Source organism: Pseudophryne corroboree, chromosome 11, assembly GCF_028390025.1.
Source record: "Pseudophryne corroboree isolate aPseCor3 chromosome 11, aPseCor3.hap2, whole genome shotgun sequence".
Taxonomy (NCBI): Eukaryota; Metazoa; Chordata; class Amphibia; order Anura; family Myobatrachidae; genus Pseudophryne; species Pseudophryne corroboree.
Window position 1 is genome coordinate 167460613 of NC_086454.1, and position 26751 is coordinate 167487363.

Consider the following 26751-nt stretch of genomic DNA (forward strand, 5'->3'; position numbering starts at 1 on the left):
AAAGCTTGAAACAATTGTAAGTGGCTGATATGCAAATATGGAAATACAGCAAAACTGTCAATTCAATGCTAGGATAACATAAGGGGTGATGCTCCAACTGAAATTGGTCCTAGGCATTTAGGTTTCTAGTATCTATCTTCTCCTTTAAAAAATAGGTTACTTTTTATATATTATCATTGGGTTTGGACAAATATTCTACATATTACCTATTGCATCCCTGAGCTTATTAGAAACTTGAAATAATATAAAGTATTGAATTTCTTTTCTTTGCATTTAAAAGATGAGCGCACTTCAGTAGATGCCATTGCTCAGGTGAGGGTTCCATGGTGTAATTGTTAGCACCCTGGACTTTGAATCTAGTAATCTGAATTCATATCTCGTGGGAGCTAACATTGTTTATTTTCCTTTTGTTCAAAGCTCCAGTTTCATTCAATGTATGAGTATTGCAAATCTTCATTTAAAATTCATATAAATTCCATCATCTTCAGTGGTGTCCTTTGTTTAAACTCATTTTTAAACTTATCAAATCAGAAGTATGTCAAATATTTGGAAATAATAAAAGATGCAATAAGAATGCAGAGATCCATTACTTGTGCTCTGGTCTTTAGAAATTCTCCATTTTTTTTTACTTCAGTGTGCACTAATGAGAGGGGAGCACATATCTTCTTCTTCTTCTAGTAACACCTAGTGCCCTCTATGTTTGAGCAGCAATATAATAACTAATTAATTTGCCCTTGCATATCTTAGTTATGCCATATTGCTTGATTTGAGACAAAAGTCACTGAGCCATGTAGAGAAAAATCTTCATCAGCCAAAGGATGACACTCCCACTGGCTTCTGATATATATTTGAAGAGATTTTGTGATATATGTGTCTATGATGTTTTCAAGTATTCATGCACTCCACCGATGAGCTTATTCCATTCTTGTCCATCAAGAAAAGCAAATGGCCCATACGGGGATCGAACCCGTGACCTTGGTGTTATTAGCACCACGCTCTAACCAACTGAGCTAACCGGCCACAGATGTTACTGCAAGCAAACACAAAACTGGCAAATGTACCTCAAAGCACAGATCATATTTTGTTTTTATAGCATTTCATTTTTCAAAAAAAAAGCTTAAGCCATAGAGTCACTTGAAGCATGGGTATCATAAAAATGCTCCAGTTTCTTTCCACATTACAAAATAAAAATAAATATTAGATAGGATAATAACAAAGATTAAGGCATCTACTAATAGTATAAAAATAGACAATTTAGACAAGGAGTATATGCAAATCTAAGCAAAATCAATCTAAAAAATCTAATACACAATTTTTAATTGTAAATTTACAGATTGTTGAAAAAGATAATCCCAGGATGTAATCCATTATGTATTAAATTTAGTATGTTTTACCAAGTTGTGTATGATTAACTTTTAACACAAAAAAATATATATTGGGGAAGTAGCTTAATGTGCCCATTGGAAATAAAGAATGCTAGCCCATTTTGGAATGCAAAGCTTAAGAAAATACAAACTTCAATCCATAGGAAAGCACTTTTTATTCAGTCTACACTCTGTAATCATACTATAGCTTAATTTACAAATTGTGATGTCACTATCAGACTTAACTCACAAGAGACTTTCATCCTTGGTCTATAAAAAAGGCAGTCCTCTGTTATAAAGCTTGAAACAATTGTAAGTGGCTGATATGCAAATATGGAAATACAGAAAAACTGTCAATTCAATGCTAGGATAACATAAGGGGTGATGCTCCAACTGAAATTGGTCCTAGGCATTTAGGTTTCTAGTATCTATCTTCTCCTTTAAAAAATAGGTTACTTTTTATATATTATCATTGGGTTTGGACAAATATTCTACATAATACCTATTGCATCCCTGAGCTTATTAGAAACTTGAAATAATATATATAAAGTATTGAATTTCTTTTCTTTGCATTTAAAAGATGAGCGCACTTCAGTAGATGCCATTGCTCAGGTGAGGGTTCCATGGTGTAATTGTTAGCATCCTGGACTTTGAATCTAGTAATCTGAGTTCATATCTCGTGGGAGCTAACATTGTTTATTTTCCTTTTGTTCAAAGCTCCATTTTCATTCAATGTATGAGTATTGCAAATCTTCATTTAAAATTCATATAAATTCCATCATCTTCAGTGGTGTCCTTTGTTTAAACTCATTTTTAAACTTATCAAATCAGAAGTATGTCAAATATTTGGAAATAAGAAAAGATGCAATAAGAATGCAGAGATCCATTACTTGTGCTCTGGTCTTTAGAAATTCTCCATTTTTTTTTACTTCAGTGTGCACTAATGAGAGGGGAGCACATATCTTCTACTTCTTCTAGTAACACCTAGTGCCCTATATGTTTGAGCAGCATTATAATAACTGATTAATTTGCCCTTGCATATCTTAGTTATGCCATATTGCTTGATTTGAGACAAAAGTCACTGAGCCATGTAGAGAAAAATCTTCATCAGCCAAAGGATGACACTCCCACTGGCTTCTGATATGTATTTGAAGAGATTTTGTGATATATGTGTCTATGATGTTTTCAAGTATTCATGCACTCCACGATGAGCTTATTCCATTCTTGTCCATCAAGAAAAGCAAATGGCCCATACGGGGATCGAACCCGTGACCTTGGCGTTATTAGCACCACGCTCTAACCAACCGAGCTAACAGGCCACAGATGTTACTGCAAGCAAACACAAAACTGGCAAATGTACCTCAAAGCACAGATCATATTTTGTTTTTATAGCATTTCTTTTTTTTTTAAAAAAATCTTAAGAGATAGAGTCACTTGAAGCATGGGTATCATAAAAATGCTCCAGTTTCTTTCCACATTACAAAATAAAAATAAATATTAGATAGGATAATAACAAAGATTAAGGCATCTAGTAATAGTATAAAAATAGACAATTTAGACAAGGAGTATATGCAAATCTAAGCAAAATCAATCTAAAAAATCTAATACACAATTTTTAATTGTAAATTTACAGATTGTTGAAAAAGATAATCCCACGATGTAATCCATTATGTATTAAATTTAGTATGTTTTACCAAGTTGTGTATGAATAACTTTTAACACAAAAAAATATATATTGGGGAAGTAGCTTAATGTGCCCATTGGAAATAAAGAATGCTAGCCCATTTTGGAATGCAAAGCTTAAGAAAATACAAACTTCAATCCATAGGAAAGCACTTTTTATTCAGTCTACACTCTGTAATCATACTATAGCTTAATTTACAAATTGTGATGTCATTATCAGACTTAACTCACAAGAGACTTTCATCCTTGGTCTATAAAAAAGGCAGTCCTCTGTTATAAAGCTTGAAACAATTGTAAGTGGCTGATATGGAAATACAGAAAAACTGTCAATTCAATGCTAGGATAACATAAGGGGTGATGCTCCAACTGAAATTGGTCCTAGGCATTTAGGTTTCTAGTATCTATCTTCTCCTTTAAAAAATAGGTTACTTTTTATATATTATCATTGGGTTTGGACAAATATTCTACATAATACCTATTGCATCCCTGAGCTTATTAGAAACTTGAAATAATATATATAAAGTATTGAATTTCTTTTCTTTGCATTTAAAAGATGAGCGCACTTCAGTAGATGCCATTGCTCAGGTGAGGGTTCCATGGTGTAATTGTTAGCACCCTGGACTTTGAATCTAGTCATCTGAGTTCATATCTCGTGGGAGCTAACACTGTTTATTTTCCTTTTGTTCAAAGCTCCATTTTCATTCAATGTATGAGTATTGCAAATCTTCATTTAAAATTCATAGAAATTCCATCATCTTCAGTGGTGTCCTTTGTTTAAACTCATTTTTAAACTTATCAAATCAGAAGTATGTCAAATATTTGGAAATAAGAAAAGATGCAATAAGAATGCAGAGATCCATTACTTGTGCTCTGGTCTTTAGTAATTCTCCATTTTTTTACTTCAGTGTGCACTAATGAGAGGGGAGCACATATCTTCTTCTTCTTCTTCTTCTTCTTCTTCTTCTAGTAATACCTAGTGCCCTCTATGTTTGAACAGCAGTATAATAACTGATTAATTTTCCCTTAAATATCTTAGTTATGCCATATTGCTTGATTTGAGACAAATGTCACTGAGCCATGTAGAGAAAAATCTTCATCAGCCAAAGGATGACACTCCCACTGGTTTCTTATATGTACTTGAATATATTTTGTGATATATGTGTCTATAATGTTTTCAAGTATTCATGCACTCCACCGATGAGCTTATTCCATTCTTGTCCATCAAGAAAAGCAAATGGCCCAAACAGGGATAGAACCCTTGACCTTGGCATTATTAGCACCACGCTCTAACCAACTGAGCTAACCGGTCACAGATGTTATTGCAAGCAAACACAAAACTGGCAAATGTACCTCAAAGCACAGATCATATTTTGTTTTTATAGCATTTCTTTTTTTTTAAAAAAAAGCTTAAGACATAAAGTCACTTGAAGCATGGGTATCATAAAAATGCTCCAGTTTCTTTCCACATTACAAAATAAAAATAAATATTAGATAGGATAATAACAAAGATTAAGGCATCTACTAATAGTATAAAAATAGACAATTTAGACAAGGAGTATATGCAAATCTAAGCAAAATCAATCTGAAAAATCTAATACACAATTTTTAATTGTAAATTTACAGATTGTTGAAAAAAATAATCCCAGGATGTAATCCATTATGTATTAAATTTAGTATGTTTTACCAAGTTGTGTATGAATAACTTTTAACACATAAAAAATATATATTGGGGAAGTAGCTTAATGTGCCCATTGGAAATAAAGAATGCTAGCCCATTTTGGAATGCAAAGCTTAAGAAAATACAAACTTCAATCCATAGGAAAGCACTTATTATTCAGTCTACACTCTGTAATCATACTATAGCTTAATTTACAAATTGTGATGTCATTATCAGACTTAACTCACAAGAGACTTTCATCCTTGGTCTATAAAAAAGGCAGTCCTCTCTTATAAAGCTTGAAACAATTGTAAGTGGCTGATATGCAAATATGGAAATACAGAAAAACTGTCAATTCAATGCTAGGATAACATAAGGGGTGATGTTCCAACTGAAATTGGTCCTAGGCATTTAGGTTTCTAGTATCTATCTTCTCCATTAAAAAATAGGTTACTTTGTATATATTATCATTGGTTTTGGACAAATATTCTACATAATACCTATTGCATCCCTGAGCTTATTAGAAACTGGAAATAATATATATAAAGTATTGAATTTCTTTTCTTTGCATTTAAAAGATGAGCGCACTTCAGTAGATGCCATTGCTCAGGCGAGGGTTCCATGGTGTAATTGTTAGCACCCTGGACTTTGAATCTAGTAATCTGAGTTCATTTCTCGTGGGAGCTAACATTGTTTATTTTCCTTTTGTTCAAAGCTCCATTTTCATTCAATGTATGAGTATTGCAAATCTTCATTTAAAATTCATATAAATTCCATCATCTTCAGTGGTGTCCTTTGTTTAAACTAATTTTTAAGCTTATCAAATCAGAAGTATGTCAAATATTTGGAAATAAGAAAAGATGCAATAAGAATGCAGAGATCCATTACTTGTGCTCTGGTCTTTAGAAATTCTCCATTTTTTTTACTTCAGTGTGCACTAATGAGAGGGGAGCACATATCTTCTTCTTCTTCTAGTAACACCTAGTGCCCTCTATGTTTGAGCAGCAATATAATAACTGATTAATTTGCCCTTGCATATCTTAGTTATGCCATATTGCTTGATTTGAGACAAATGTCACTGAGCCATGTAGAGAAAAATCTTCATCAGCCAAAGGATGACACTCCCACTGGCTTCTGATATGTATTTGAAGAGATTTTGTGATATATGTGTCTATGATGTTTTCAAGTATTCATGCACTCCACCGATGAGCTTATTCCATTCTTGTCCATCAAGAAAAGCAAGTGGCCCATACGGGGATCGAACCCGTGACCTTGGTGTTCTTAGCACCACGCTCTAACCAACTGAGCTAACCGGCCACAGATATCACTGCAAGCAAACACAAAACTGGCAAATGTACCTCAAAGCACAGATCATATTTTGTTTTTATAGCATTTCATTTTTCAAAAAAAAGCTTAAACCATAGAGTCACTTGAAGCATGGGTATCATAAAAATGCTCCAGTTTCTTTCCACATTACAAAATAAAAATAAATATTAGATAGGATAATAACAAAGATTAAGGCATCTAGTAATAGTATAAAAATAGACAATTTAGACTAGGAGTATATGCAAATCTAAGCAAAATCAATCTGAAAAATCTAATACACAATTTTTAATTGTAAATTTACATATGGTTGAAAAAGATAATCCCAGGATGTAATCCATTATGTATTAAATTTAGTATGTTTTACCAAGTTGTGTATGAATAACTTTTAACACAAAAAAATATATATTGGGAAGTAGCTTAATGTGCCCATTGGAAATAAAGAATGCTAGCCCATTTTGGAATGCAAAGCTTAAGAAAATATAAACTTCAATCCATAGGAAAGCACTTTTTATTCAGTCTACACTCTGTAATCATACTATAGCTTAATTTACAAATTGTGATGTCATTATCAGACTTAACTCACAAGAGACTTTCATCCTTGGTCTATAAAAAAGGCAGTCCTCTGTTATAAAGCTTGAAACAATTGTAAGTGGCTGATATGCAAATATGGAAATACAGAAAAACTGTCAATTCAATGCTAGGATAACATAAGGGGTGATGTTCCAACTGAAATTGGTCCTAGGCATTTAGATTTCTAGTATCTATCTTCTCCTTTAAAAAATAGGTTACTTTTTATATATTATCATTGGGTTTGGACACATATTCTACATAATACCTATTGCATCCCTGAGCTTATTAGAAACTTGAAATAATATATATAAAGTATTGAATTTATTTTCTTTGCATTTAAAAGATGAGCGCACTTCAGTAGATGCAATTGCTCAGGTGAGGGTTCCATGGTGTAATTGTTAGCACCCTGGACTTTGAATCTAGTAATCTGAGTTCATATCTCGTGGGAGCTAACATTGTTTATTTTCCTTTTGTTCAAAGCTCCATTTTTATTCAATGTATGAGTATTGCAAATCTTCAATTAAAATTCATATAAATTCCATCATCTTCAGTGGTGTCCTTTGTTTAAGCTCATTTTTAAACTTATCAAATCAGAATTATGTCAAATATTTGGAAATAAGAAAAGATGCAATAAGAATGCAGAGATCCATTACTTGTGCTCTGGTCTTTAGTAATTCTCCATTTTTTTTACTTCAGTGTGCACTAATGAGAGGGGAGCACATATCTTCTTCTTCTTCTTCTTCTTCTTCTTCTTCTAGTAACACCTAGTGCCCTCTATGTTTGAGCAGCAGTATAATAACTAATTAATTTTTCCTTGAATATCTTAGTTATGCCATATTGCTTGATTTGAGACAAATGTCACTGAGCCATGTAGAGAAAAATCTTCATCAGCCAAAGGATGACACTCCCACTGGTTTCTTATATGTATTTGAAGAGATTTTGTGATATATGTGTCTATGATGTTTTCAAGTATTCATGCACTCCACCGATGAGCTTATTCCATTCTTGTCCATCAAGAAAAGCAAATGGCCCATACGGGGATCGAACCCGTGACCTTGGCGTTATTAGCAGCACGCTCTAACCAACTGAGCTAACAGGCCACAGATATTACTGCCAGAAAACACAAAACTGGCAAATGTACCTCAAAGCACAGATCATATTTTGTTTTTATAGCATTTCATTTTTCAAAAAAAAGCTTAAGCCATAGAGTCACTTGAAGCATGGGTATCATAAAAATGCTCCAGTTTCTTTCCACATTACAAAATAAAAATAAATATTAGATAGGATAATAACAAAGATTAAGGCATCTACTAATAGTATAAAAATAGACAATTTAGACAAGGAGTATATGCAAATCTAAGCAAAATCAATCTAAAAAAATATAATACACAATTTTTAATTGTAAATTTACAGATTGTTGAAAAAGATAATCCCAGGATGTAATCCATTATGTATTAAATTTAGTATGTTTTACCAAGTTGTGTATGAATAACTTTTAACACAAAAAAATATATATTGGGGAAGTAGCTTAATGTGCCCATTGGAAATAAAGAATGCTAGCCCGTTTTGGAATGCAAAGCTTAAGAAAATACAAACTTCAATCCATAGGAAAGCACTTTTTATTTAGTCTACACTCTGTAATCATACTATAGCTTAATTTACAAATTGTGATGTCATTATCAGACTTAACTCACAAGAGACTTTCATCCTTGGTCTATAAAAAAGGCAGTCCTCTGTTATAAAGCTTGAAACAATTGTAAGTGGCTGATATGCAAATATGGAAATACAGAAAAACTGTCAATTCAATGCTAGGATAACATAAGGGGTGATGCTCCAACTGAAATTGGTCCTAGGCATTTAGTTTTCTAGTATCTATCTTCTCCTTTAAAAAATAGGTTACTTTTTATATATTATCATTGGTTTTGGACAAATATTCTACATAATACCTATTGCATCCCTGAGCTTATTAGAAACTTGAAATAATATATATAAAGTATTGAATTTCTTTTCTTTGCATTTAAAAGATGAGCGCACTTCAGTAGATGCCATTGCTCAGGTGAGGGTTCCATGGTGTAATTGTTAGCACCATGGACTTTGAATCTAGTCATCTGAGTTCATATCTCGTGGGAGCTAACATTGTTTATTTTCCTTTTGTTCAAAGCTCCATTTTCATTCAATGTATGAGTATTGCAAATCTTCATTTAAAATTCATATAAATTCCATCATCTTCAGTGGTGTCCTTTGTTTAAACTCATTTTTAAACTTATCAAATCAGAAGTATGTCAAATATTTGGAAATAAGAAAAGATGCAATAAGAATGCAGAGATCCATTACTCTTGCTCTGGTCTTTAGAAATTCTCCATTTTTTTTACTTCAGTGTGCACTAATGAGAGGGGAGCACATATCTTCTTCTTCTTCTAGTAACACCTAGTGCCCTCTATGTTTGAGCAGCAATATAACTGATTAATTTGCCCTTGCATATCTTAGTTATGCCATATTGCTTGATTTGAGACAAAAGTCACTGAGCCATGTAGAGAAAAATCTTCATCAGCCAAAGGATGACACTCCCACTGGCTTCTGATATGTATTTGAAGAGATTTTGTGATATATGTGTCTATGATGTTTTCAAGTATTCATGCACTCCACCTATGAGCTTATTCCATTCTTGTTCATCAAGAAAAGCAAATGGCCCATACAGGGATCGAACCCTTGACCTTGGCATTATTAGCACCACTCTCTAACCAACTGAGCAAACAGGCCACAGATGTTACTGCAAGCAAACATAAAACTGGCAAATGTACCTCAAAGCACAGATCATATTTTGTTTTTATAGCATTTCTTTTTTTTTTTTAAAAAATCTTAAGAGATAGAGTCACTTGAAGCATGGGTATCATAAAAATGCTCCAGTTTCTTTCCACATTACAAAATAAAAATAAATATTAGATAGGATAATAACAAAGATTAAGGCATCTAGTAATAGTATAAAAATAGACAATTTGGACAAGGAGTATATGCAAATCTAAGCAAAATCAATCTAAAAAATCTAATACACAATTTTTAATTGTAAATTTACAGATTGTTGAAAAAGATAATCCCAGGATGTAATCCATTATGTATTAAATTTAGTATGTTTTACCAAGTTGTGTATGAATAACTTTTAACACAAAAAAATATATATTGGGGAAGTAGCTTAATGTGCCCATTGGAAATAAAGAATGCTAGCCCATTTTGGAATGCAAAGCTTAAGAAAATACAAACTTCAATCCATAGGAAAGCACTTTTTATTCAGTCTACACTCTGTAATCATACTATAGCTTAATTTACAAATTGTGATGTCACTATCAGACTTAACTCACAAGAGACTTTCATCCTTGGTCTATAAAAAAGGCAGTCCTCTGTTATAAAGCTTGAAACAATTGTAAGTGGCTGATATGCAAATATGGAAATACAGAAAAACTGTCAATTCAATGCTAGGATAACATAAGGGATGATGCTCCAACTGAAATTGGTCCTAGGCATTTAGATTTCTAGTATCTATCTTCTCCTTTAAAAAATAGGTTACTTTTTAAATATTATCATTGGTTTTGGACAAATATTCTACATAATACCTATTGCATCCCTGAGCTTATTAGAAACTTGAAATAATATATATAAAGTATTGAATTTCTTTTCTTTGCATTTAAAAGATGAGCGCACTTCAGTAGATGCCATTGCTCAGGTGAGGGTTCCATGGTGTAATTGTTAGCACCCTGGACTTTGAATCTAGTAATCTGAGTTCATATCTCGTGGGAGCTAACATTGTTTATTTTCCTTTTGTTCAAAGCTCCATTTTCATTCAATGTATGAGTAGTGCAAATCTTCATTTAAAATTCATATAAATTCCATCATCTTCAGTGGTGTCCTTTGTTTAAACTCATTTTTAAACTTATCAAATCAGAAGTATGTCAAATATTTGGAAATAAGAAAAGATGCAATAAGAATGCAGAGATCCATTACTCTTGCTCTGGTCTTTAGAAATTCTCCATTTTTTTTACTTCAGTGTGCACTAATGAGAGGGGAGCACATATCTTCTTCTTCTTCTAGTAACACCTAGTGCCCTCTATGTTTGAGCAGCAATATAACTGATTAATTTGCCCTTGCATATCTTAGTTATGCCATATTGCTTGATTTGAGACAAAAGTCACTGAGCCATGTAGAGAAAAATCTTCATCAGCCAAAGGATGACACTCCCACTGGCTTCTGATATGTATTTGAAGAGATTTTGTGATATATGTGTCTATGATGTTTTCAAGTATTCATGCACTCCACCTATGAGCTTATTCCATTCTTGTTCATCAAGAAAAGCAAATGGCCCATACAGGGATCGAACCCTTGACCTTGGCATTATTAGCACCACTCTCTAACCAACTGAGCAAACAGGCCACAGATGTTACTGCAAGCAAACATAAAACTGGCAAATGTACCTCAAAGCACAGATCATATTTTGTTTTTATAGCATTTCTTTTTTTTTTTTAAAAATCTTAAGAGATAGAGTCACTTGAAGCATGGGTATCATAAAAATGCTCCAGTTTCTTTCCACATTACAAAATAAAAATAAATATTAGATAGGATAATAACAAAGATTAAGGCATCTAGTAATAGTATAAAAATAGACAATTTGGACAAGGAGTATATGCAAATCTAAGCAAAATCAATCTAAAAAATCTAATACACAATTTTTAATTGTAAATTTACAGATTGTTGAAAAAGATAATCCCACGATGTAATCCATTATGTATTAAATTTAGTATGTTTTACCAAGTTGTGTATGAATAACTTTTAACACAAAAAAATATATATTGTGGAAGTAGCTTAATGTGCCCATTGGAAATAAAGAATGCTAGCACATTTTGGAATGCAAAGCTTAAGAAAATACAAACTTCAATCCATAGGAAAGCACTTTTTATTCAGTCTACACTCTGTAATCATACTATAGCTTAATTTACAAATTGTGATGTCATTATCAGACTTAACTCACAAGAGACTTTCATCCTTGGTCTATAAAAAAGGCAGTCCTCTGTTATAAAGCTTGAAACAATTGTAAGTGGCTGATATGCAAATATGGAAATACAGAAAAACTGTCAATTCAATGCTAGGATAACATAAGGGGTGATGCTCCAACTGAAATTGGTCCTAGGCATTTAGGTTTCTAGTATCTATCTTCTCCTTTAAAAAATAGGTTACTTTTTATATATTATCATTGGGTTTGGACAAATATTCTACATAATACCTATTGCATCCCTGAGCTTATTAGAAACTTGAAATAATATAAAGTATTGAATTTCTTTTCTTTGCATTTAAAAGATGAGCGCACTTCAGTAGATGCCATTGCTCAGGTGAGGGTTCCATGGTGTAATTGTTAGCACCCTGGACTTTGAATCTAGTAATCTGAGTTCATATCTCGTGGGAGCTAACATTGTTTATTTTCCTTTTGTTCAAAGCTCCATTTTCATTCAATGTATGAGTATTGCAAATCTTCATTTAAAATTCATATAAATTCCATCATCTTCAGTGGTGTCCTTTGTTTAAACTCATTTTTAAACTTATCAAATCAGAAGTATGTCAAATATTTGGAAATAAGAAAAGATGCAATAAGAATGCAGAGATCCATTACTTGTGCTCTGGTCTTTAGAAATACTCCATTTTTTTTACTTCAGTGTGCACTAATGAGAGGGGAGCACATATCTTCTTCTTCTTCTAGTAACACCTAGTGCCCTCTACGTTTGAGCAGCAATATAATAACTGATTAATTTGCCCTTGCATATCATAGTTATGCCATATTGCTTGATTTGAGACAAAAGTCACTGAGCCATGTAGAGAAAAATCTTCATCAGCCAAAGGATGACACTCCCACTGGCTTCTGATATGTATTTGAAGAGATTTTGTGATATATGTGTCTATGATGTTTTCAAGTATTCATGCACTCCACCGATGAGCTTATTCCATTCTTCTCCATCAAGAAAAGCGAATGGCCCATACGGGGATCGAACCCGTGACCTTGGCGTTATTAGCACCACACTCTAACCAACTGAGCTAACCGGCCACAGATGTTACTACAAGCAAACACAAAACTGGCAAATGTACCTCAAAGCACAGATCATATTTTGTTTTTAAAGCATTTCATTTTTCAAAAAAAAAAGCTTAAGCCATAGAGTCACTTGAAGCATGGGTATCATAAAAATGCTCCAGTTTCTTTCCACATTACAAAATAAAAATAAATATTAGATAGGATAATAACAAATATTAAGGCATCTACTAATAGTATAAAAATAGACAATTTAGACAAGGAGTATATGCAAATCTAAGCAAAATCAATCTAAAAAATCTAATACACAATTTTTAATTGTAAATTTACAGATTGTTGAAAAAGATAATCCCAGGATGTAATCCATTATGTATTAAATTTAGTATGTTTTACCAAGTTGTGTATGAATAACTTTTAACACAAAAAAATATATATTGGGGAAGTAGCTTAATGTGCCCATTGGAAATAAAGAATGCTAGCCCATTTTGGAATGCAAAGCTTAAGAAAATACAAACTTCAATCCATAGGAAAGCACTTTTTATTCAGTCTACACTCTGTAATCATACTATAGCTTAATTTACAAATTGTGATGTCACTATCAGACTTAACTCACAGAGACTTTCATCCTTGGTCTATAAAAAAGGCAGTCCTCTGTTATAAAGCTTGAAACAATTGTAAGTGGCTGATATGCAAATATGGAAATACAGAAAAACTGTCAATTCAATGCTAGGATAACATAAGGGATGATGCTCCAACTGAAATTGGTCCTAGGCATTTAGATTTCTAGTATCTATCTTCTCCTTTAAAAAATAGGTTACTTTTTAAATATTATCATTGGTTTTGGACAAATATTCTACATAATACCTATTGCATCCCTGAGCTTATTAGAAACTTGAAATAATATATATAAAGTATTGAATTTCTTTTCTTTGCATTTAAAAGATGAGCGCACTTCAGTAGATGCCATTGCTCAGGTGATGGTTCCATGGTGTAATTGTTAGCACCCTGGACTTTGAATCTAGTAATCTGAGTTCATATCTCGTGGGAGCTAACATTGTTTATTTTCCTTTTGTTCAAAGCTCCATTTTCATTCAATGTATGAGTAGTGCAAATCTTCATTTAAAATTCATATAAATTCCATCATCTTCAGTGGTGTCCTTTGTTTAAACTCATTTTTAAACTTATCAAATCAGAAGTATGTCAAATATTTGGAAATAAGAAAAGATGCAATAAGAATGCAGAGATCCATTACTCTTGCTCTGGTCTTTAGAAATTCTCCATTTTTTTTTACTTCAGTGTGCACTAATGAGAGGGGAGCACATATCTTCTTCTTCTTCTAGTAACACCTAGTGCCCTCTATGTTTGAGCAGCAATATAACTGATTAATTTGCCCTTGCATATCTTAGTTATGCCATATTGCTTGATTTGAGACAAAAGTCACTGAGCCATGTAGAGAAAAATCTTCATCAGCCAAAGGATGACACTCCCACTGGCTTCTGATATGTATTTGAAGAGATTTTGTGATATATGTGTCTATGATGTTTTCAAGTATTCATGCACTCCACCTATGAGCTTATTCCATTCTTGTTCATCAAGAAAAGCAAATGGCCCATACAGGGGTCGAACCTTTGACCTTGGCATTATTAGCACCACTCTCTAACCAACTGAGCAAACAGGCCACAGATGTTACTGCAAGCAAACATAAAACTGGCAAATGTACCTCAAAGCACAGATCATATTTTGTTTTTATAGCATTTCTTTTTTTTTAAAAAAAATCTTAAGAGATAGAGTCACTTGAAGCATGGGTATCATAAAAATGCTCCAGTTTCTTTCCACATTACAAAATAAAAATAAATATTAGATAGGATAATAACAAAGATAAAGGCATCTAGTAATAGTATAAAAATAGACAATTTGGACAAGGAGTATATGCAAATCTAAGCAAAATCAATCTAAAAAATCTAATACACAATTTTTAATTGTAAATTTACAGATTGTTGAAAAAGATAATCCCACGATGTAATCCATTATGTATTAAATTTAGTATGTTTTACCAAGTTGTGTATGAATAACTTTTAACACAAAAAAATATATATTGGGGAAGTAGCTTAATGTGCCCATTGGAAATAAAGAATGCTAGCACATTTTGGAATGCAAAGCTTAAGAAAATACAAACTTCAATCCATAGGAAAGCACTTTTTATTCAGTCTACACTCTGTAATCATACTATAGCTTAATTTACAAATTGTGATGTCATTATCAGACTTAACTCACAAGAGACTTTCATCCTTGGTCTATAAAAAAGGCAGTCCTCTGTTATAAAGCTTGAAACAATTGTAAGTGGCTGATATGCAAATATGGAAATACAGAAAAACTGTCAATTCAATGCTAGGATAACATAAGGGGTGATGCTCCAACTGAAATTGGTCCTAGGCATTTAGGTTTCTAGTATCTATCTTCTCCTTTAAAAAATAGGTTACTTTTTATATATTATCATTGGGTTTGGACAAATATTCTACATAATACCTATTGCATCCCTGAGCTTATTAGAAACTTGAAATAATATATATAAAGTATTGAATTTCTTTTCTTTGCATTTAAAAGATGAGCGCACTTCAGTAGATGCCATTGCTCAGGTGAGGGTTCCATGGTGTAATTGTTAGCACCCTGGACTTTGAATCTAGTAATCTGAGTTCATATCTCGTGGGAGCTAACATTGTTTATTTTCCTTTTGTTCAAAGCTCCATTTTCATTCAATGTATGAGTATTGCAAATCTTCATTTAAAATTCATATAAATTCCATCATCTTCAGTGGTGTCCTTTGTTTAAACTCATTTTTAAACTTATCAAATCAGAAGTATGTCAAATATTTGGAAATAAGAAAAGATGCAATAAGAATGCAGAGATCCATTACTTGTGCTCTGGTCTTTAGAAATACTCCATTTTTTTTACTTCAGTGTGCACTAATGAGAGGGGAGCACATATCTTCTTCTTCTTCTAGTAACACCTAGTGCCCTCTACGTTTGAGCAGCAATATAATAACTGATTAATTTGCCCTTGCATATCATAGTTATGCCATATTGCTTGATTTGAGACAAAAGTCACTGAGCCATGTAGAGAAAAATCTTCATCAGCCAAAGGATGACACTCCCACTGGCTTCTGATATGTATTTGAAGAGATTTTGTGATATATGTGTCTATGATGTTTTCAAGTATTCATGCACTCCACCGATGAGCTTATTCCATTCTTCTCCATCAAGAAAAGCAAATGGCCCATACGGGGATCGAACCCGTGACCTTGGCGTTATTAGCACCACACTCTAACCAACTGAGCTAACCGGCCACAGATGTTACTACAAGCAAACACAAAACTGGCAAATGTACCTCAAAGCACAGATCATATTTTGTTTTTAAAGCATTTCATTTTTCAAAAAAAAAGCTTAAGCCATAGAGTCACTTGAAGCATGGGTATCATAAAAATGCTCCAGTTTCTTTCCACATTACAAAATAAAAATAAATATTAGATAGGATAATAACAAAGATTAAGGCATCTACTAATAGTATAAAAATAGACAATTTAGACAAGGAGTATATGCAAATCTAAGCAAAATCAATCTAAAAAATCTAATACACAATTTTTAATTGTAAATTTACAGATTGTTGAAAAAGATAATCCCAGGATGTAATCCATTATGTATTAAATTTAGTATGTTTTACCAAGTTGTGTATGAATAACTTTTAACACAAAAAAATATATATTGGGGAAGTAGCTTAATGTGCCCATTGGAAATAAAGAATGCTAGCCCATTTTGGAATGCAAAGCTTAAGAAAATACAAACTTCAATCCATAGGAAAGCACTTTTTATTCAGTCTACACTCTTTAATCATACTATAGCTTAATTTACAAATTGTGATGTCACTATCAGACTTAACTCACAAGAGACTTTCATCCTTGGTCTATAAAAAAGGCAGTCCTCTGTTATAAAGCTTGAAACAATTGTAAGTGGCTGATATGCAAATATGGAAATACAGAAAAACTGTCAATTCAATGCTAGGATAACATAAGGGATGATGCTCCAACTGAAATTGGTCCTAGGCATTTAGATTTCTAGTATCTATCTTCTCCTTTAAAAAATAGGTTACTTTTTAAATATTATCATTGGTTTTGGACAAATATTCTACATAATACCTATTGCATCCCTGAGCTTATTAGAAACTTGAAATAATATATATAAAGTATTGAATTTCTTTTCTTTGCATTTAAAAGATGAGCGCACTTCAGTAGATGCCATTGCTCAGGTGAGGGTTCCATGGTGTAATTGTTAGCACCCTGGACTTTGAATCTAGTAATCTGAGTTCATATCTCGTGGGAGCTAACATTGTTTATTTTCCTTTTGTTCAAAGCTCCATTTTCATTCAATGTATGAGTAGTGCAAATCTTCATTTAAAATTCATATAAATTCCATCATCTTCAGTGGTGTCCTTTGTTTAAACTCATTTTTAAACTTATCAAATCAGAAGTATGTCAAATATTTGGAAATAAGAAAAGATGCAATAAGAATGCAGAGATCTATTACTTGTGCTCTGGTCTTTAGTAATTCTCCATTTTTTTTACTTCAGTGTGCACTAATGAGAGGGGAGTACATATCTTCTTCTTCTTCTTCTTCTTCTTCTTCTTCTTCTTCTTCTAGTAACACCTAGTGCCCTCTATGTTTGAACAGCAGTATAATAACTGATTAATTTTCCCTTAAATATCTTAGTTATGCCATATTGCTTGATTTGAGACAAATGTCACTGAGCCATGTAGAGAAAAATCTTCATCAGCCAAAGGATGACACTCCCACTGGTTTCTTATATGTACTTGAAGATATTTTGTGATATATGTGTCTATGATGTTTTCAAGTATTCATGCACTCCACCGATGAGCTTATTCCATTCTTATCCATCAAGAAAAGCAAATGGCCCATACGGGGATAGAACCCTTGACCTTGGCATTATTAGCACCACGCTCTAACCAACTGAGCTAACCGGCCACAGATGTTATTGCAAGCAAACACAAAACTGGCAAATGTACCTCAAAGCACAGATCATATTTTGTTTTTATAGCATTTCATTTTTCAAAAAAAAGCTTAAGCCATAGAGTCACTTGAAGCATGGGTATCATAAAAATGCTCCAGTTTCTTTCCACATTACAAAATAAAAATAAATATTAGATAGGATAATAACAAAGATTAAGGCATCTAGTAATAGTATAAAAATAGACAATTTAGACAAGGAGTATATGCAAATCTAAGCAAAATCAATCTGAAAAATCTAATACACAATTTTTAATTGTAAATTTACAGATTGTTGAAAAAGATAATCCCAGGATGTAATCCATTATGTATTAAATTTAGTATGTTTTACCAAGTTGTGTATGAATAACTTTTAACACATAAAAAAATATATATTGGGGAAGTAGCTTAATGTGCCCATTGGAAATAAAGAATGCTAGCCCATTTTGGAATGCAAAGCTTAAGAAAATACAAACTTCAATCCATAGGAAAGCACTTTTTATTCAGTCTACACTCTGTAATCATACTATAGCTTAATTTACAAATTGTGATGTCATTATCAGACTTAACTCACAAGAGACTTTCATCCTTGGTCTATAAAAAAGGCAGTCCTCTCTTATAAAGCTTGAAACAATTGTAAGTGGCTGATATGCAAATATGGAAATACAGAAAAACTGTCAATTCAATGCTAGGATAACAAACGGGGTGATGCTCCAACTGAAATTGGTCCTAGGCATTTAGGTTTCTAGTATCTATCTTTTCCTTTAAAAAATAGATTACTTTTTATATATTATCATTGGTTTTGGACAAATATTCTACATAATACCTATTGCATCCCTGAGCTTATTAGAAACTTGAAATAATATATATAAAGTATTGAATTTCTTTTCTTTGCATATAAAAGATGAGCGCACTTCAGTAGATGCCATTGCTCAGGTGAGGGTTCCATGGTGTAATTGTTAGCACCCTGGACTTTGAATCTAGTAATCTGAGTTCATATCTCATGGGAGCTAACATTGTTTATTTTCCTTTTGTTCAAAGCTCCATTTTCATTCAATGTATGAGTATTGCAAATCTTCATTTAAAATTCATAGAAATTCCATCATCTTCAGTGGTGTCCTTTGTTTAAACTCATTTTTAAACTTATCAAATCAGAAGTATGTCAAATATTTGGAAATAAGAAAAGATGCAATAAGAATGCAGAGATGCATTACTTGTGCTCTGGTCATTAGAAATTCTCCATTTTTTTTATATCAGTTTGCACTAATGAGAGGGGAGCACATATCTTCTTCTTCTTCTAGTAACACCTAGTGCCCTCTATGTTTGAGCAGCAATATAATAACTGATTAATTTGCCCTTGCATATCTTAGTTATGCCATATTGCTTGATTTGAGACAAAAGTCACTGAGCCATGTAGAGAAAAATCTTCATCAGCCAAAGGATGACACTCCCACTGGCTTCTGATATGTATTTGAAGAGATTTTGTGATATATGTGTCTATGATGTTTTCAAGTATTCATGCACTCCACCGATGAGCTTATTCCATTCTTCTCCATCAAGAAAAGCAAATGGCCCATACAGGGATCAAACCCGTGACCTTGGCGTTATTAGCACCACGCTCTAATCAACTGAACTAACCGACCACATATGTTACTGCAAGCAAACACAAAACTGGCAAATGTACCTCAAAGCACAGATCATATTTTGTTTTTATAGCATTTCATTTTTCAAAAAAAAGCTTAAGCCATAGAGTCACTTGAAGCATGGGTATCATAAAAATGCTCCAGTTTCTTTCCACATTACAAAATAAAAATAAATATTAGATAGGATAATAACAAAGATTAAGGCATCTAGTAATAGTATAAAAATAGACAATTTAGACAAGGAGTATATGCAAATCTAAGCAAAATCAATCTGAAAAATCTAAAACACAATTTTTAATTGTAAATTTACAGATTGTTGAAAAAGATAATCCCAGGATGTAATCCATTATGTTTTAAATTTAGTATGTTTTGCCAAGCCGTGAATGAATAACTTTTAACACAAAAAAATATATATTGGGGAAGTAGCTTAATGTGCCCTTTGGAAATAAAGAATGCTAGCCCATTTTGGAATGCAAAGCTTAAGAAAATACAAACTTCAATCCATAGGAAAGCACTTTTTATTCAGTCTACACTCTGTAATCATACTATAGCTTTATTTACAAATTGTAATGTCATTATCAGACTTAACTCACAAGAGACTTTCATCCTTGGTCTATAAAAAAGGCAGTCCACTCTTATAAAGCTTGAAACAATTGTACGTGGCTGACATGCAAATATGGAAATACAGAAAAACTGTCAATTCAATGCTAGGATTACATAAGGGGTGATGCTCCAACTGAAATTGGTCCTAGGCATTTAGGTTTCTAGTATCTATCTTCTCCTTTAAAAAATAGGTTACTTTTTATATATTATCATTGGTTTTGGACAAATATTCTACATAATACCTATTGCATCCCTGAGCTTATTAGAAACAGGAAATAATATATATAAAGTATTGAATTTCTTTTCTTTGCATTCAAAAGATGAGCGCACTTCAGTAGATGCCATTGCTCAGGTGAGGGTTCCATGGTGTAATTGTTAGCACCCTGGACTTTGAATCTAGTAATCTGAGTTCATATCTCGTGGGAGCTAACATTGTTTATTTTCCTTTTGTTCAAAGCTCCATTTTCATTCAATGTATGAGTATTGCAAATCTTCATTTAAAATTCATATAAATTCCATCATCTTCAGTGGTGTCCTTTGTTTAAACTCATTTTTAAACTTATCAAATCAGAAGTATGTCAAATATTTGGAAATAAGAAAAGATGCAATAAGAATGCAGAGATCCATTACTTGTGCTCTGGTCTTTAGAAATTCTCCATTTTTTTTTTACTTCAGTGTGCACTAATGAGAGGGGAGCACATATCTTCTTCTTCTTCTAGTAACACCTAGTGCCCTCTATGTTTGAGCAGCAATATAATAACTAATTAATTTGCCCTTGCATATCTTAGTTATGCCATATTGCTTGATTTGAGACAAAAGTCACTGAGCCATGTAGAGAAAAATCTTCATCAGCCAAAGGATGACACTCCCACTGGCTTCTGATATGTATTTGAAGAGATTTTGTGATATATGTGTCTATGATGTTTTCAAGTATTCATGCACTCCACCGATGAGCTTATTCCATTCTTGTCCATCAAGAAAAGCAAATGGCCCATACGGGGATCAAACCCGTGACCTTGGCGTTATTAGCACCATGCTCTAACCAACTGAGCTAACCTGCCACAGATGTTACTGCAAGCAAACACAAAACTGGCAAATGTACCTCAAAGCACAGATCATATTTTGTTTTTATAGCATTTCATTTTTCAAAAAAAAGCTTAAGCCATAGAGTCACTTGAAGCATGGGTATCATAAAAATGCTCCAGTTTCTTTCCACATTACAAAATAAAAATAAATATTAGATAGGATAATAACAAAGATTAAGGCATCTACTAATAGTATAAAAATAGACAATTTAGACAAGGAGTATATGCAAATCTAAGCAAAATCAATCTAAAAAATCTAATACACAATTTTTAATTGTAAATTTACAGATTGTTGAAAAAGATAATCCCAGGATGTAATCCATTATGTATTAAATTTAGTATGTTTTACCAAGTTGTGTATGAATAACTTTTAACACAAAAAAATATATATTGGGGAAGTAGCTTAATGTGCCCATTGGAAATAAAGAATGCTAGCCCATTTTGGAATGCAAAGCTTAAGAAAATACAAACTTCAATCCATAGGAAAGCACTTTTTATTCAGTCTACACTCTGTAATCATACTATAGCTTAATTTACAAATTGTGATGTCATTATTAGACTTAACTCACAAGAGACTTTCATCCTTGGTCTATAAAAAAGGCAGTCCTCTGTTATAAAGCTTGAAACAATTGTAAGTGGCTGATATGCAAATATGGAAATACAGAAAAACTGTCAATTCAATGCTAGGATAACATAAGGGGTGATGCTCCAACTGAAATTGGTCCTAGGCATTTAGGTTTCTAGTATCTATCTTCTCCTTTAAAAAATAGGTTACTTTTTATATATTATCATTGGGTTTGGACAAATATTCTACATAATACCTATTGCATCCCTGAGCTTATTAGAAACTTGAAATAATATATATAAAGTATTGAATTTCTTTTCTTTGCATTTAAAAGATGAGCGCACTTCAGTAGATGCCATTGCTCAGGTGAGGGTTCCATGGTGTAATTGTTAGCATCCTGGACTTTGAATCTAGTAATCTGAGTTCATATCTCGTGGGAGCTAACATTGTTTATTTTCCTTTTGTTCAAAGCTCCATTTTCATTCAATGTATGAGTATTGCAAATCTTCATTTAAAATTCATATAAATTCCATCATCTTCAGTGGTGTCCTTTGTTTAAACTCATTTTTAAACTTATCAAATCAGAAGTATGTCAAATATTTGGAAATAAGAAAAGATGCAATAAGAATGCAGAGATCCATTACTTGTGCTCTGGTCTTTAGAAATTCTCCATTTTTTTTTACTTCAGTGTGCACTAATGAGAGGGGAGCACATATCTTCTTCTTCTTCTAGTAACACCTAGTGCCCTCTATGTTTGAGCAGCAATATAATAACTAATTAATTTGCCCTTGCATATCTTAGTTATGCCATATTGCTTGATTTGAGACAAAAGTCACTGAGCCATGTAGAGAAAAATCTTCATCAGCCAAAGGATGACACTCCCACTGGCTTCTGATATGTATTTGAAGAGATTTTGTGATATATGTGTCTATGATGTTTTCAAGTATTCATGCACTCCACCGATGAGCTTATTCCATTCTTGTCCATCAAGAAAAGCAAATGGCCCATACGGGGATCGAACCCGTGACCTTGGCGTTATTAGCACCACGCTCTAACCAACTGAGCTAACCGGCCACAGATGTTACTGCAAGCAAACACAAAACTGGCAAATGTACCTCAATGTACCTCAAAGCATTTTGTTTTTATAGCATTTCATTTTTCAAAAAAAAGCTTAAGCCATAGAGTCACTTGAAGCATGGGTATCATAAAAATGCTCCAGTTTCTTTCCACATTACAAAATAAAAATAAATATTAGATAGGATAATAACAAAGATTAAGGCATCTACTAATAGTATAAAAATAGACAATTTAGACAAGGAGTATATGCAAATCTAAGCAAAATCAATCTAAAAAATCTAATACACAATTTTTAATTGTAAATTTACAGATTGTTGAAAAAGATAATCCCAGGATGTAATCCATTTTGTATTAAATTTAGTATGTTTTACCAAGTTGTGTATGAATAACTTTTAACACAAAAAAATATATATTGGGGAAGTAGCTTAATGTGCCCATTGGAAATAAAGAATGCTAGCCCATTTTGGAATGCAAAGCTTAAGAAAATACAAACTTTAATCCATAGGAAAGCACTTTTTATTCAGTCTACACTCTGTAATCATACTATAGCTTAATTTACAAATTGTGATGTCATTATCAGACTTAACTCACAAGAGACTTTCATCCTTGGTCTATAAAAAAGGCAGTCCTCTGTTATAAAGCTTGAAACAATTGTAAGTGGCTGATATGCAAATATGGAAATACAGAAAAACTGTCAATTCAATGCTAGGATAACATAAGGGGTGATGCTCCAACTGAAATTGGTCCTAGGCATTTAGGTTTCTAGTATCTATCTTCTCCTTTAAAAAATAGGTTACTTTTTATATATTATCATTGGGTTTGGACAAATATTCTACATAATACCTATTGCATCCCTGAGCTTATTAGAAACTTGAAATAATATATATAAAGTATTGAATTTCTTTTCTTTGCATTTAAAAGATGAGCGCACTTCAGTAGATGCCATTGCTCAGGTGAGGGTTCCATGGTGTAATTGTTAGCACCCTGGACTTTGAATCTAGTAATCTGAGTTCATATCTCGTGGGAGCTAACATTGTTTATTTTCCTTTTGTTCAAAGCTCCATTTTCATTCAATGTATGAGTATTGCAAATCTTCATTTAAAATTCATATAAATTCCATCATCTTCAGTGGTGTCCTTTGTTTAAACTCATTTTTAAACTTATCAAATCAGAAGTATGTCAAATATTTGGAAATAAGAAAAGATGCAATAAGAATGCAGAGATCCATTACTTGTGCTCTGGTCTTTAGAAATTCTCCATTTTTTTTTACTTCAGTGTGCACTAATGAGAGGGGAGCACATATCTTCTTCTTCTTCTAGTAACACCTAGTGCCCTCTATGTTTGAGCAGCAATATAATAACTAATTAATTTGCCCTTGCATATCTTAGTTATGCCATATTGCTTGATTTGAGACAAAAGTCACTGAGCCATGTAGAGAAAAATCTTCATCAGCCAAAGGATGACACTCCCACTGGCTTCTGATATGTATTTGAAGAGATTTTGTGATATATGTGTCTATGATGTTTTCAAGTATTCATGCACTCCACCGATGAGCTTATTCCATTCTTGTCCATCAAGAAAAGCAAATGGCCCATACGGGGATCAAACCCGTGACCTTGGCGTTATTAGCACCATGCTCTAACCAACTGAGCTAACCTGCCACAGATGTTACTGCAAGCAAACACAAAACTGGCAAATGTACCTCAAAGCACAGATCATATTTTGTTTTTATAGCATTTCATTTTTCAAAAAAAAGCTTAAGCCATAGAGTCACTTGAAGCATGGGTATCATAAAAATGCTCCAGTTTCTTTCCACATTACAAAATAAAAATAAATATTAGATAGGATAATAACAAAGATTAAGGCATCTACTAATAGTATAAAAATAGACAATTTAGACAAGGAGTATATGCAAATCTAAGCAAAATCAATCTAAAAAATCTAATACACAATTTTTAATTGTAAATTTACAGATTGTTGAAAAAGATAATCCCAGGATGTAATCCATTATGTATTAAATTTAGTATGTTTTACCAAGTTGTGTATGAATAACTTTTAACACAAAAAAATATATATTGGGGAAGTAGCTTAATGTGCCCATTGGAAATAAAGAATGCTAGCCCATTTTGGAATGCAAAGCTTAAGAAAATACAAACTTCAATCCATAGGAAAGCACTTTTTATTCAGTCTACACTCTGTAATCATACTATAGCTTAATTTACAAATTGTGATGTCATTATTAGACTTAACTCACAAGAGACTTTCATCCTTGGTCTATAAAAAAGGCAGTCCTCTGTTATAAAGCTTGAAACAATTGTAAGTGGCTGATATGCAAATATGGAAATACAGAAAAACTGTCAATTCAATGCTAGGATAACATAAGGGGTGATGCTCCAACTGAAATTGGTCCTAGGCATTTAGGTTTCTAGTATCTATCTTCTCCTTTAAAAAATAGGTTACTTTTTATATATTATCATTGGGTTTGGACAAATATTCTACATAATACCTATTGCATCCCTGAGCTTATTAGAAACTTGAAATAATATATATAAAGTATTGAATTTCTTTTCTTTGCATTTAAAAGATGAGCGCACTTCAGTAGATGCCATTGCTCAGGTGAGGGTTCCATGGTGTAATTGTTAGCATCCTGGACTTTGAATCTAGTAATCTGAGTTCATATCTCGTGGGAGCTAACATTGTTTATTTTCCTTTTGTTCAAAGCTCCATTTTCATTCAATGTATGAGTATTGCAAATCTTCATTTAAAATTCATATAAATTCCATCATCTTCAGTGGTGTCCTTTGTTTAAACTCATTTTTAAACTTATCAAATCAGAAGTATGTCAAATATTTGGAAATAAGAAAAGATGCAATAAGAATGCAGAGATCCATTACTTGTGCTCTGGTCTTTAGAAATTCTCCATTTTTTTTTACTTCAGTGTGCACTAATGAGAGGGGAGCACATATCTTCTTCTTCTTCTAGTAACACCTAGTGCCCTCTATGTTTGAGCAGCAATATAATAACTAATTAATTTGCCCTTGCATATCTTAGTTATGCCATATTGCTTGATTTGAGACAAAAGTCACTGAGCCATGTAGAGAAAAATCTTCATCAGCCAAAGGATGACACTCCCACTGGCTTCTGATATGTATTTGAAGAGATTTTGTGATATATGTGTCTATGATGTTTTCAAGTATTCATGCACTCCACCGATGAGCTTATTCCATTCTTGTCCATCAAGAAAAGCAAATGGCCCATACGGGGATCGAACCCGTGACCTTGGCGTTATTAGCACCACGCTCTAACCAACTGAGCTAACCGGCCACAGATGTTACTGCAAGCAAACACAAAACTGGCAAATGTACCTCAATGTACCTCAAAGCATTTTGTTTTTATAGCATTTCATTTTTCAAAAAAAAGCTTAAGCCATAGAGTCACTTGAAGCATGGGTATCATAAAAATGCTCCAGTTTCTTTCCACATTACAAAATAAAAATAAATATTAGATAGGATAATAACAAAGATTAAGGCATCTACTAATAGTATAAAAATAGACAATTTAGACAAGGAGTATATGCAAATCTAAGCAAAATCAATCTAAAAAATCTAATACACAATTTTTAATTGTAAATTTACAGATTGTTGAAAAAGATAATCCCAGGATGTAATCCATTTTGTATTAAATTTAGTATGTTTTACCAAGTTGTGTATGAATAACTTTTAACACAAAAAAATATATATTGGGGAAGTAGCTTAATGTGCCCATTGGAAATAAAGAATGCTAGCCCATTTTGGAATGCAAAGCTTAAGAAAATACAAACTTTAATCCATAGGAAAGCACTTTTTATTCAGTCTACACTCTGTAATCATACTATAGCTTAATTTACAAATTGTGATGTCATTATCAGACTTAACTCACAAGAGACTTTCATCCTTGGTCTATAAAAAAGGCAGTCCTCTGTTATAAAGCTTGAAACAATTGTAAGTGGCTGATATGCAAATATGGAAATACAGAAAAACTGTCAATTCAATGCTAGGATAACATAAGGGGTGATGCTCCA

The 26751-nt window shown here is 32.6% G+C and overlaps 11 non-coding genes across 11 annotated transcripts; all 11 read right to left on the reverse strand.

The window, feature by feature from the left end:
• Positions 1 to 946: 946 nt before the first annotated feature.
• TRNAI-AAU (transfer RNA isoleucine (anticodon AAU)) lies at positions 947 to 1020 on the reverse strand. Its single transcript has one exon. It is a non-coding gene; the product is annotated as a tRNA-Ile (tRNA).
• Positions 1021 to 2609: 1589 nt separating this feature from the next.
• On the reverse strand, positions 2610 to 2683 carry TRNAI-AAU (transfer RNA isoleucine (anticodon AAU)). The gene has a single exon. It is a non-coding gene; the product is annotated as a tRNA-Ile (tRNA).
• A 3264-nt stretch (positions 2684 to 5947) lies between these two features.
• TRNAL-AAG (transfer RNA leucine (anticodon AAG)) lies at positions 5948 to 6021 on the reverse strand. The gene has a single exon. It is a non-coding gene; the product is annotated as a tRNA-Leu (tRNA).
• A 1605-nt stretch (positions 6022 to 7626) lies between these two features.
• Positions 7627 to 7700, reverse strand: TRNAI-AAU (transfer RNA isoleucine (anticodon AAU)). The gene has a single exon. It is a non-coding gene; the product is annotated as a tRNA-Ile (tRNA).
• Positions 7701 to 12608: 4908 nt separating this feature from the next.
• On the reverse strand, positions 12609 to 12682 carry TRNAI-AAU (transfer RNA isoleucine (anticodon AAU)). The gene has a single exon. It is a non-coding gene; the product is annotated as a tRNA-Ile (tRNA).
• Positions 12683 to 15933: 3251 nt separating this feature from the next.
• On the reverse strand, positions 15934 to 16007 carry TRNAI-AAU (transfer RNA isoleucine (anticodon AAU)). Its single transcript has one exon. It is a non-coding gene; the product is annotated as a tRNA-Ile (tRNA).
• Positions 16008 to 17623: 1616 nt separating this feature from the next.
• TRNAI-AAU (transfer RNA isoleucine (anticodon AAU)) lies at positions 17624 to 17697 on the reverse strand. The gene has a single exon. It is a non-coding gene; the product is annotated as a tRNA-Ile (tRNA).
• A 3254-nt stretch (positions 17698 to 20951) lies between these two features.
• TRNAI-AAU (transfer RNA isoleucine (anticodon AAU)) lies at positions 20952 to 21025 on the reverse strand. The gene has a single exon. It is a non-coding gene; the product is annotated as a tRNA-Ile (tRNA).
• A 1589-nt stretch (positions 21026 to 22614) lies between these two features.
• Positions 22615 to 22688, reverse strand: TRNAI-AAU (transfer RNA isoleucine (anticodon AAU)). The gene has a single exon. It is a non-coding gene; the product is annotated as a tRNA-Ile (tRNA).
• A 1590-nt stretch (positions 22689 to 24278) lies between these two features.
• On the reverse strand, positions 24279 to 24352 carry TRNAI-AAU (transfer RNA isoleucine (anticodon AAU)). The gene has a single exon. It is a non-coding gene; the product is annotated as a tRNA-Ile (tRNA).
• Positions 24353 to 25941: 1589 nt separating this feature from the next.
• Positions 25942 to 26015, reverse strand: TRNAI-AAU (transfer RNA isoleucine (anticodon AAU)). Its single transcript has one exon. It is a non-coding gene; the product is annotated as a tRNA-Ile (tRNA).
• Between the last annotated feature and the right edge of the window lie 736 nt (positions 26016 to 26751).